This window comes from Leptopilina heterotoma, unplaced genomic scaffold (genome assembly GCF_015476425.1).
Source record: "Leptopilina heterotoma isolate Lh14 unplaced genomic scaffold, ASM1547642v1 Lhet_232, whole genome shotgun sequence".
Taxonomy (NCBI): Eukaryota; Metazoa; Arthropoda; class Insecta; order Hymenoptera; family Figitidae; genus Leptopilina; species Leptopilina heterotoma.
In genome coordinates, this window is record NW_025110949.1 from 1,859,849 (window position 1) to 1,870,352 (window position 10,504).

Consider the following 10,504-nt stretch of genomic DNA (forward strand, 5'->3'; position numbering starts at 1 on the left):
TAAATTGATTCACACTTTTTTCCAATTTCTTTGACAATTTTCTCTTCTTTTTTTTTTCCTCTGATATATTTATTTTTATCAAAACTTGTTTAGATACCTACACGGAAATGAAGTGAACTATCTTTTATTTCTTCTATATATATGTTTTGTACAGATATTCAAGTTGGAAAACAGATTCGATTTACTTTTTTAAAGAAAATAAGAGTAGAGGAAAATTGGAAGAATAAAATTGGTAGTAAGTTTTCGTGAGAACGAAAAACTTTTTCAACCACAAACAAAAGGGGGAAAACTGTCTTACTCTATGAGAAGCAATTTGAAGCTAGGTCATTGCATTCTTCTTATTTTCTTTGTGGACTATCACTGCGATTATTTTATAAAACTTATTTAATTTCTCCCTGACAAATATTCTAGAATTTCGATTCAGAGATTTCAATTTCAAGATTTGGCACAGTTTTCAATTTCTTCAAAGTATTCGCTCTCTGCATGTCAAGCCAAAAAGGAAGGGAAAAAAATACTTTAAAGGAAGAATGCAATTTTCCACGGATATATATTGTTTTTGGTGTGTGTATATATATATAGATAGATAGGAAAGCGACAATGCAAATTACATTTCGTCAAGGATTGACGTCAGAAACTAACCCAATATAGTTAAAGCACAAGTGATGTTTACTAGAAATAAACTCAAGGTGTAACTTTCTACATGCCTTTGTCATCCTTTGTCGGCTTCGAAACTGCATAACAACGTAGCAGTAATTCTCAACGATTTTACTTTGAAGATACGCAATAAATTTGACGAAACTTTCAACCAGCGAAAGCTTTTGCTAAATCGAGATCAAAAAGCTTAAAATACACACGTTTCGTCAACTAAGTAGATATTTTACGAGTATTATTATTTCCCATCGTTGTTTCAATGATTCATTGCTTACACGCACATGCAAGCGGGGGATGGTACAATAATTGTTAATTGATGAGACACCAAATTATCTCTGCTAATTTCTGTATAAATAATACACGACAACATGTTTTCTTTTTTATTAACATAATTCAATCACTGACATAATCATAGTTTTCTATTTTTACACCATTTACTAATTTTTTCGCAGAATTCTATTTTTATTCACAATTATATAACATCTAAACGTTTTGTTTTGCATTATTTATGTTATGTTTTGTGGAAGTTTTTTTTCTATCAAGAGTTGCTACAAAAAATTGATTTTGTTTTCTCATTAGATACTTTTTCCTGATTTCCAGACAGACTTTGTACTTTTCCCTGATCCTTATAAAAACAAATTCTGGCCCCTAAACGCACCCTATTTTAAAAAATTTTCCCGATTTTTTTCGTCGCAGGAAATCAATTGTTTTCAAAAATTCTTAAGTAATTTTGCAAAAGAATTCAATTATCTTGATAACCAACAAAATTCTCCCCATAAAATCAATTATTTCAAGGATTTTTAATGAAATTCTTTTCCAAAATTCAATTATTTTGATAAATATCAAAATTCTTCTCAAGAATTCAAAAAAAATTTTAATTAAATTCTTGGCAAAATTTCAATTATTTAAAGATTTAAACAAAATTTAATAAAATACTTTGCACGAATTTAATTATTTTTATTAATTTTAATGAATATCTCGTCAAGAATTCAATTATTTTTATAAATAGAAAAATTTTTCGCCAAAAATTCAATTATTTTCAAAAATTTAAATAAAATTCTTTGCAACATTTCAATTATTTTTAAAAGTTTTTTGCAATTCAATGTTTTTAAATATTTACTATTTTCATAAAATTTATCAACAGAAAAAAACTTGTTGATACAATTCTACGAAAAGATTCAATTATTTTCATAAATAATAAAATTTCATTTATGAATTCAATTATTTTCATCGCAGAATTTCAAATATTTTTAATACAATTTTAAATAAATTCCTTGAAGAATGCAATTATTATTAAAAATTTTATTAAAACTTGAGAAAAGAATTCAATTTTAAGAAACATTCAGTTATTCAATGAAACAATAAAATTCGTTGCAATAATTCAAAAATTTTCATAAATAACATTTAATTCGTCGCAGAAAATCAATTATTTTCAAAAATTTTTAAGTTATTTTGGAAAAAAAATCAATTAGCATGATATACAAAACAAAATCGCATAAATTCTCCCCATAAAATCAATTATTATAAGGAATTTTAATAAAATTCTTTTCCAAAATTCAATTATTTTGATAAATATCAAAATTCATCACAAGAATTCAATTCTTTTGAAAAGTAATAAAATACTTTGCAGAAATTAAATTATTTTCAAAATTTTGTAAAAATTCTCGTCAAGAATTAAATTATTTTTATAAATATAATAGGATAGGGAAATTTTGCTCAAGAATTAAATTATTGGCAAAAATTTTTTTAAAATTCTTCTCAAGAAGTAAATTATTTTCAAAAATTTTAATAAAATTCTTCTCATGAAGAATTTGTTTTTAAAAATTATTCTTTAAATTCTTATCAGGAATTCAATTATTTTTAAAAAAATTTAATAAAATTCTTCAAAAAGTTTTCATTTATTTTCAAAAATTGTTATAAATTTATTTAATATAATAAATTTCATTAAATATTTAATAAACATTGAATTTAACGATCATTCCGAGTCTATTAAATATTTATAACAACCGAGTGATAATATCATATAATAAATTTCATTAAAATTCTAATTAAATTCTTTAAAAGAAATGAAATATTTTCAAAAGTTGTTAATACAATTCTTCGTAAAAATTAAATTTTAAGAAACATTCAATATTATTTATTTTTGGATTTAAATAATTGATTTCTCGTAGAATTAAATTATTTTTTTCGTACTTTTAACTAACAATTCTGTAGAATTAATTTTTTTGAAAAAGTTAAATTAAATATCTAATAATTGATGTTATTGATTTAAAGTAGAATTTTAGTTAAAAATTCTAGAAAATGTTAATTGAATTGAAATGATACAAATAATTTTGAAGAAATTACAGTAACAATATTCTTATAATAATAAACTAATGATTTTGTTAGTCGGTCATCTTTAATTATTTATTTATTTTATTTTATTTATTATTATCGATTTCTTTATGTTTTATAATAATGTTCTTATAAGTTGTTCAATTTGAAAAGGTTTGAATTTGAAATTTTTGAACATCTTAATTCCAATGAAAAAAAAATGATTAAATATTTATTTTAAATAAAACTATTGATGTTTTCGAATAATTTTACTTTTGAAGAAATTTGTAAATAAATTTAATGAAACATTTTTTTGAGTATCTAATAATTTTTAGAGTGAATCAGAATATTCTTTAGGGTCAGGGAATAAGTCAAAGTTTTGTTCGGAAATCAGGGAAAAGTCAGGGAAAAATAAAGTTAAATTTTGTGGCAACCCTGTATAAATAAATTATATTTTTATCTTTATTTGACCAATTTTTATGGTCCCCTAAAAGTCCCCTAATTTTTAATTTTCAGTCCCCTATTTTCCCTAAAATACTTTTTATGGGCACTGTGAAGCCTGTTAGAGTTAAAATCAAATTTGCGTTTAAAAGTTGTAGCATGTTCACATAAGGCTGTGTTAGTTTTTGAATGGATCTGTAAATATTTATGTTGGTATATTCTATTTTTTAAAAATTGTTTTGTTTGACCTAGATATAAATTTTTTTGCAATCAATGCAATTTATTTTATAAATTAAAGTGGTTTTTTTCAAACGAGTTTTCAAATTTAGGGATCCTGTTCTTGGGGGATGGTAAAAGGATCCGATTACATTTATTTTGTATATACAGAAAATAAATAAATAACATAGATTGTTATATTATTATTCGGTGTTACTTTTCAATTATTTAATAATCTTTAGACTAAATCATCGATTTCACTGATTTCTCTTCAACCTACATTCTCAAGAGGACTGAAAAAAAGTATTTCGTTTATCTCGTGCGATTTCATTTTCATTCACCCTCCTTTTATATGTATATATATAATTCTGATAACCCTATGGGAGGCTTTTAGCCGTGTATATCTTCGTTTATCAAGGGGTTGGTTTTCCCGTTTTCATCGTAAAGGCGAAAAGTCTGAAAGATTTGTGTTAAAGGAAAGTTCTTTGCTTCCTTGAAAAGGAAGGTGGAAATTGTCTATGGATAACAAAAGAAACAGAAGACGGATACTGCAAAGCGAAAGATGGGTCTTTCGTGAATATGGCAAGAGAAAGAGAGAGAGAGAGAGAGAGAGAGAGAGAGAGAGAGAAATGGGGAGTGCAAGAGGGGAGAAGAATTGGATAAGCGATAAACGACACGATTGAAAAGCTCCCGGATCAAATCATTGACGAATCCTTCGAAACGATGTATACCTAAACACATTTTCCTCCTTAGGCAAGTGTCACTAAATTTAAAATAAACGAATTCACATTGTCAAATAGAATAGTTTTCAGAGTCGATTGACATTCTTTTTTTGTTTCAATTCAAAAGAAAAATATTTCATTCTATATAAAAATGATTTAACTCTTCAATCAGATTACAAATTGAATATTTCACGAGAATACGTAATACAAAAACATAATTTTACATAAAATTTTTCAAAGTATGGTTCAGAGCTTGTTTACTTTGGCTAATGCCTTCGGTCATAGTTTGCTAGAATTTGACATTTTTTCCGTTTCCATGCAGATAGTCATTTTCATATTACAAGTAAATTAAATCCAATTAATACATAAAATATATTCTCTTAAAATTTTATATTGAAAAACATAAAATTTTAAAGACTATTATACTAAATTTATTGTATGATCCAAATGCGTCTACAGGAATGTCTATAGAGGTCACATAAGCGCCGTCGCTTCTAGTTGGAACGTCGCTTAATTATGTGGCAAACGAGATAACGACTCGAGTAACAAAGTATGCCTTAAACCCTGGCATTCAGGAGAACTTCGTATTCATAAAGTTACAATATCGTGGAATTTAATTCAAGGATTCTAATAAAAAAGGGAAAAAAAAAGAAAAAGAAATGTAGAGATTAATTGAATGAAAAAATTCGCGTCTAAAAAGTTACGATTACAACCAACAAGCGGGTTGTTATATAATAAAAGTTATTTCACTTGGTTAAATTTTTCATATCATCCTTGGCTTACATATTTTCATAAATGAAAAATTCATACAAAATTTATGTTGAGCTTTTAAACTCTCTTTTATTTAGTTCGTGAAACTATTTTTTTTTTTAAATTAAATTAGCAAGTTTTACTATTCCCGAACAAATTTTTATCAAAATTTGCTTCAAAAACAGTAAAATTTTCGTCGGCAATAACGAATAATTCTCGAATCAAAAGCTATATAAAACACGTCTGAAGCAACAAATGTCTTTTTAAATATATCAATGATAAACGTTACTCTTCCGGTAGATCAAGGAATGAATAGAAAATCAGCGGGTTACCATAAGCTTCTCGGACCTCTGATCTCTAAGCTCAAAAAAAAAGGATCACATTTGTCACGGCAAAGTGGACTCATTAGTCACGTGTAACCTCTCCCCGGTATATATATGTATACCTTGAATATATTCTTAAATGCGCCCGTCAGCATATATATATAACAGTTGAAGCACTTCTCTCCTAAGGAATTTTCAACTGAATCAAAACTCTATTCATTCTATACATATATATATATTATCGCGTTAAATTTTTTTCAAAACAAAAACTTGTTGATTGATAATTAAATCCCAAAGACTTTTTTTTCCAAAACAAACTTTTGAGACATAAGTGTCTAATTGTTGTACGGCAATAGAGTGAAAGAAGAAAGAAGAAGAAAAAAAGGAATTTTTAACGCACCTTGATAACAATCTTGAGAACTTACTTCCTTCAAGGAGTATTCATTCGAAAGCGGGGTAAAAATTTTAAAAAAGGGGGTAAAAAAATAAACTTGAGATTTGAATGAACACTTCATCGATGGTGGGTTATATTGTGTTTCAAGTGGGTTTAATACAATTAATCCCCCGTTTTTTCATGGGAAGCAACCATTCTTGCTATTACTATTTTTATTTTAGTTCTTGAAGAAAGCCTATTATACTTTCGCCCTCCATCGACGCGATCCTTCAGAGAAAATTTAAACAATTCAGAGTTGGAAGTATTTGAAAACATATTCGACGGTGGCACCAAGTATTATATATTCACTCACATTTGTATACAAATACAATCATGGTCTATTTTTATTTCATCAATTTAGCGAATTCTAATTTTTATTTAAACAGCCATGTTAAAATTAATGTCTATTGTGATTTACAACTTTAAGTTTTAAATTTTTTAATATTTTAAAGAACACCTCTTCCATTACCGTATTTCCTTTAAAGATTTGGATTATTTTAACATGAAATGGTATTAAAGTGGATAATGAATTACCACGAAAAAATAAAGAACCTATTAATAATTATTATATAATTAAAATCTTTTAAAAATCAAAAAAACCTTCATAAATTAAGTTCAATCCCTTAAAATATTTTCCAATTTAAATTCAATAAAAGTATCTCGAGATGAACAAAAAAAGATGGAAATTGAATAACAATGGAATAATTTAGAAATTACTCATACTTTCTTTCGAGTAAAAAAATATGTTTTGTAATTTAAATTCAGCATATAACTCAAGAAAGAAATAAAGAAAAAAAAAAAGAATATTGAAATTCGAATCGACAAGTCTTATAAGAATTAAACAATTGAATTACATATTTTAATTATCGCATCGCAAGAATAAAGTGAAAATTATTATGCGACTTATTTAAATTGTGAAGCTTCATTGGGAATAAAGGGAGTCAATAAGAATATTAGAGAGGAAGGGCGGCTAACAAACCATCTTGTACACGCGACAAATACAAATACAAGCGAAAGAACGTATTCCTTTGATGTTGAGAGTGCATCAGACTAATCGAAGATTGAATCTCGAGGATCTATCGTTCAGCTGACACGCCGGAATCCCCAAGGGGACGAAATATTCTATGGCGAAGGGAGTGTGTTTCGCGACAAAAATCCTTCCATCTTTTCAATCCTTTAAAAATCTTTTTTTTTCTGAATAAAAGTGTACAAAATTAAATATTGATATCGTTTTTAAAAAAGAAAACCCCTGTAATATAATCATCTCAATATTTATTTTCTCTTGAAAAATTTATTAAAAAAACTTTCTATTTTTCCTCTTTGAAAAATATTTTTAAAAACAAGGTATACAATTTAAAAATTACGAAATAAAATTAATCACGCAAAAAAGTAGAAGCAAAATTAAAAGATATGAATAAAAAATTTCGGAAAGTAAAAATTCAAAACAATGAATATTTAAATTGTCTTGACACGTGATCGGTACATTGACAATATGAAAAAAGCGTTTTGTAAAGGTTAATTCAATTTTGTGAACCCCCCCACTCGAGGTACATTTAAATAATTTATTGAATATATTCATTGTATGTCATCGACAGAAAAATTCATCAGGAATCGATTATATCGTCTAAGGGTCCGCAGACCCACCATCAATGAGCTATCGCGTCCGCAACACTGCTCCGAGTTCGCCGATTGCTCTTGATAAGCAAAAATGAATGGGAAATGTAAAAATCAATCTTTCATAAGTCTTACGCGACAAGGACAATTTTAATAAAAACAAGTGATAAAACATTTTTTATTCATGTCGACAGTCAGTGAATGACAAAAAAAATGATTAGAAATTAAAAAAGAAATATATTTGTGAATATTTAAATAAAATGAGAATGAAAAAAAAATGATTTTAAGTAAATTTACACCCAAGAGTGCGCGGCGTGGCACTTTAGCATTGATTGTATTTGGTTAAATTGACGAAGGGACAGTATGATAGGGGTAACATACGGTCACCCGAACAAAGAGTAAGACAGACAAAGAGCTTTGTTTTTTAAATTGAGTGTTGACCGATTCAAAAGGGATGCCACAAAGCCATTCAGAATCGGTATAATTGCAGGCGTTCTTGGGAATTGAAAATTAAATTGACTTTTCATTCGTGAGAAGTTTCTCGCCTCTATATATATCATTGTTTTGTCGTGCAACTTTATAAGTTATAACCGGGGGATAAATAACACTGTCTTGAATTAAGGTATACACTTGTGTCGAATTATCTTTAAATATCTTGTGTATGAAAATTTGTTAAAGGAGTCTTAACATACACTACCCATGTAGAAATATATAGCATTAGGATTCTCATTCGGGCCTTGTAAAATTTCCCTTTTACCTATCTGCGAGTCTACTAAGATAAAATGTAGGAAACTGGTAGGGCCCCTGGATTTTCTGTGACGCTCCGATCTTGTCAAAAATATCTTATAAGAAAATTTCCCGAGGGCCATAAGAAAACCTCACCAGAAAAATAATTTTTTTCTGTTTAATAATTTGAAGTTATAGTTTTCTCCTTATGTACAAACATTTACTTTTATTACCCGTTCACTTAAACAGGTTGTAATATGTTCGAAAAGTTCATAGAAATATTGTACGCAGAGCAACTTAAAAATTAAAATTACAATTAAAAATTATATTACTATAGGTACAGCATCGCAACCAGAATCAAAAGTTACGTATTACCTAATAGTATTTATAATCTAAATGTCTGATAAATCGGTTTAACAGTTTTTAAATAAAAGTCAAATATCTTTTTTGAACCTTGGCTTTTTCACTCCGATCAACTTTACAATATTATTCATTATTACAATAATTACAATGAACAACAAAAGATAAACCAGAAAAATTATTCATAATTCCATTTCTTCATTAAATTAAATATTATATATTTATTCTTTTTCTCGTAGATTTAGAAGAAATACAATTTTAACGATTTTTCCCAAAATATTGATTATTATCTGATAGCATTCGGGTAAACCTGCTACTGCTTAAAAATTGAAATAAAATTCTCTATTCTTCAGGATTGAGTAGGGCTCAGTCCCCCCTGGAACTCAGGTAATTTTTAGATGATTAGAATTATTAAATTTAAAAGAAATAAATTTTTAATTTTTTTTTACTAAGTTTTTGATTGTCTGATGGCATTCGGGTGGGGGTGCTACTGCTTAAAAATTGAAATAAAATTCTCTATTCTTCAGGATTGAGTAGGGCTCAGTTCCCCCTGGAACTCAGGTAATTCTCAGATGGTTAGAATTATTAAATTTAAAAGTAATAAATTTTTAATCTTATTTTACTAAGTTTTTGATTGTCTGATGGCATTCGGGTGGGGGTGCTACTGCTTAAAAATTGAAATAAAATTCTCTATTCTTTAAGATTGAGTAGGGCTCAGTCCCCCCTGGAACTCAGGTAATTTTCAGATGGTTAGAATTATTAAATTTAAAAGAAATAAATTTTTAATTTTTTTTTACTATAAATTATTGATTGTCTGATGGCATTCGGGTGGGGGTGCTACTGCTTAATTCAGGATTGAGTAGGGCTCAGTCCCCCCTGGAACTCAGGTAATTTTTAGATAATTAGAATTATTAAATTTAAAAGAAATAAATTTTTAATTTTTTTTTACTATAAATTATTGATTGTCTGATGGCGTATGGGTGAACCTGCTACTGCTTAAAAATTGAAATAAAATTCTCTATTCTTCAGGATTGAGTAGGGCTCAGTCCCCCCTGGAACTCAGGTAATTTTTAGATAATTAGAATTATTAAATTTAAAAGAAATAAATTTTTAATTTTTTTTTACTATAAATTATTGATTGTCTGATGGCATTCGGGTGGGGGTGCTACTGCTTAAAATTTGAAATAAAATTCTCTATTCTTCAGGATTGAGTAGGGCTCAGTCCCCCCTGGAACTCAGGTTATTTTTAGATAATTAGAATTATTAAATTTAAAAGAAATAAATTTTTAATTTTTTTTTACTAAGTTTTTGATTGTCTGATGGCATTCGGGTGGGGGTGCTACTGCTTAAAATTTGAAATAAAATTCTCTATTCTTCAGGATTGAGTAGGGCTCAGTCCCCCCTGGAACTCAGGTAATTTTTAGATAATTAGAATTATTAAATTTAAAAGAAATAAATTTTTAATTTTTTTTTACTATAAATTATTGATTGTCTGATGGCATTCGGGTGGGGGTGCTACTGCTTAAAAATTGAAATAAAATTCTCTATTCTTCAGGATTGAGTAGGGCTCAGTTCCCCCTGGAACTCAGGTAATTCTCAGATGGTTAGAATTATTAAATTTAAAAGTAATAAATTTTTAATCTTATTTTACTAAGTTTTTGATTGTCTGATGGCATTCGGGTGGGGGTGCTACTGCTTAAAAATTAAAATAAAATTCTCTATTCTTCAGGATTGAGTAGGGCTTAGTCCCCCCTGGAACTCAGGTAATTTTTAGATGATTAGAATTATTAAATTTAAAAGAAATAAATTTTTAATTTTTTTATACTAAGTTTTTGATTGTCTGATGGCATTCGGGTGGGGGTGCTACTGCTTAAAAATTGAAATAAAATTCTCTATTCTTCAGGATTGAGTAGGGCTCAGTTCCCCCTGGAACTCAAGTAATTCTCAGATGGTTA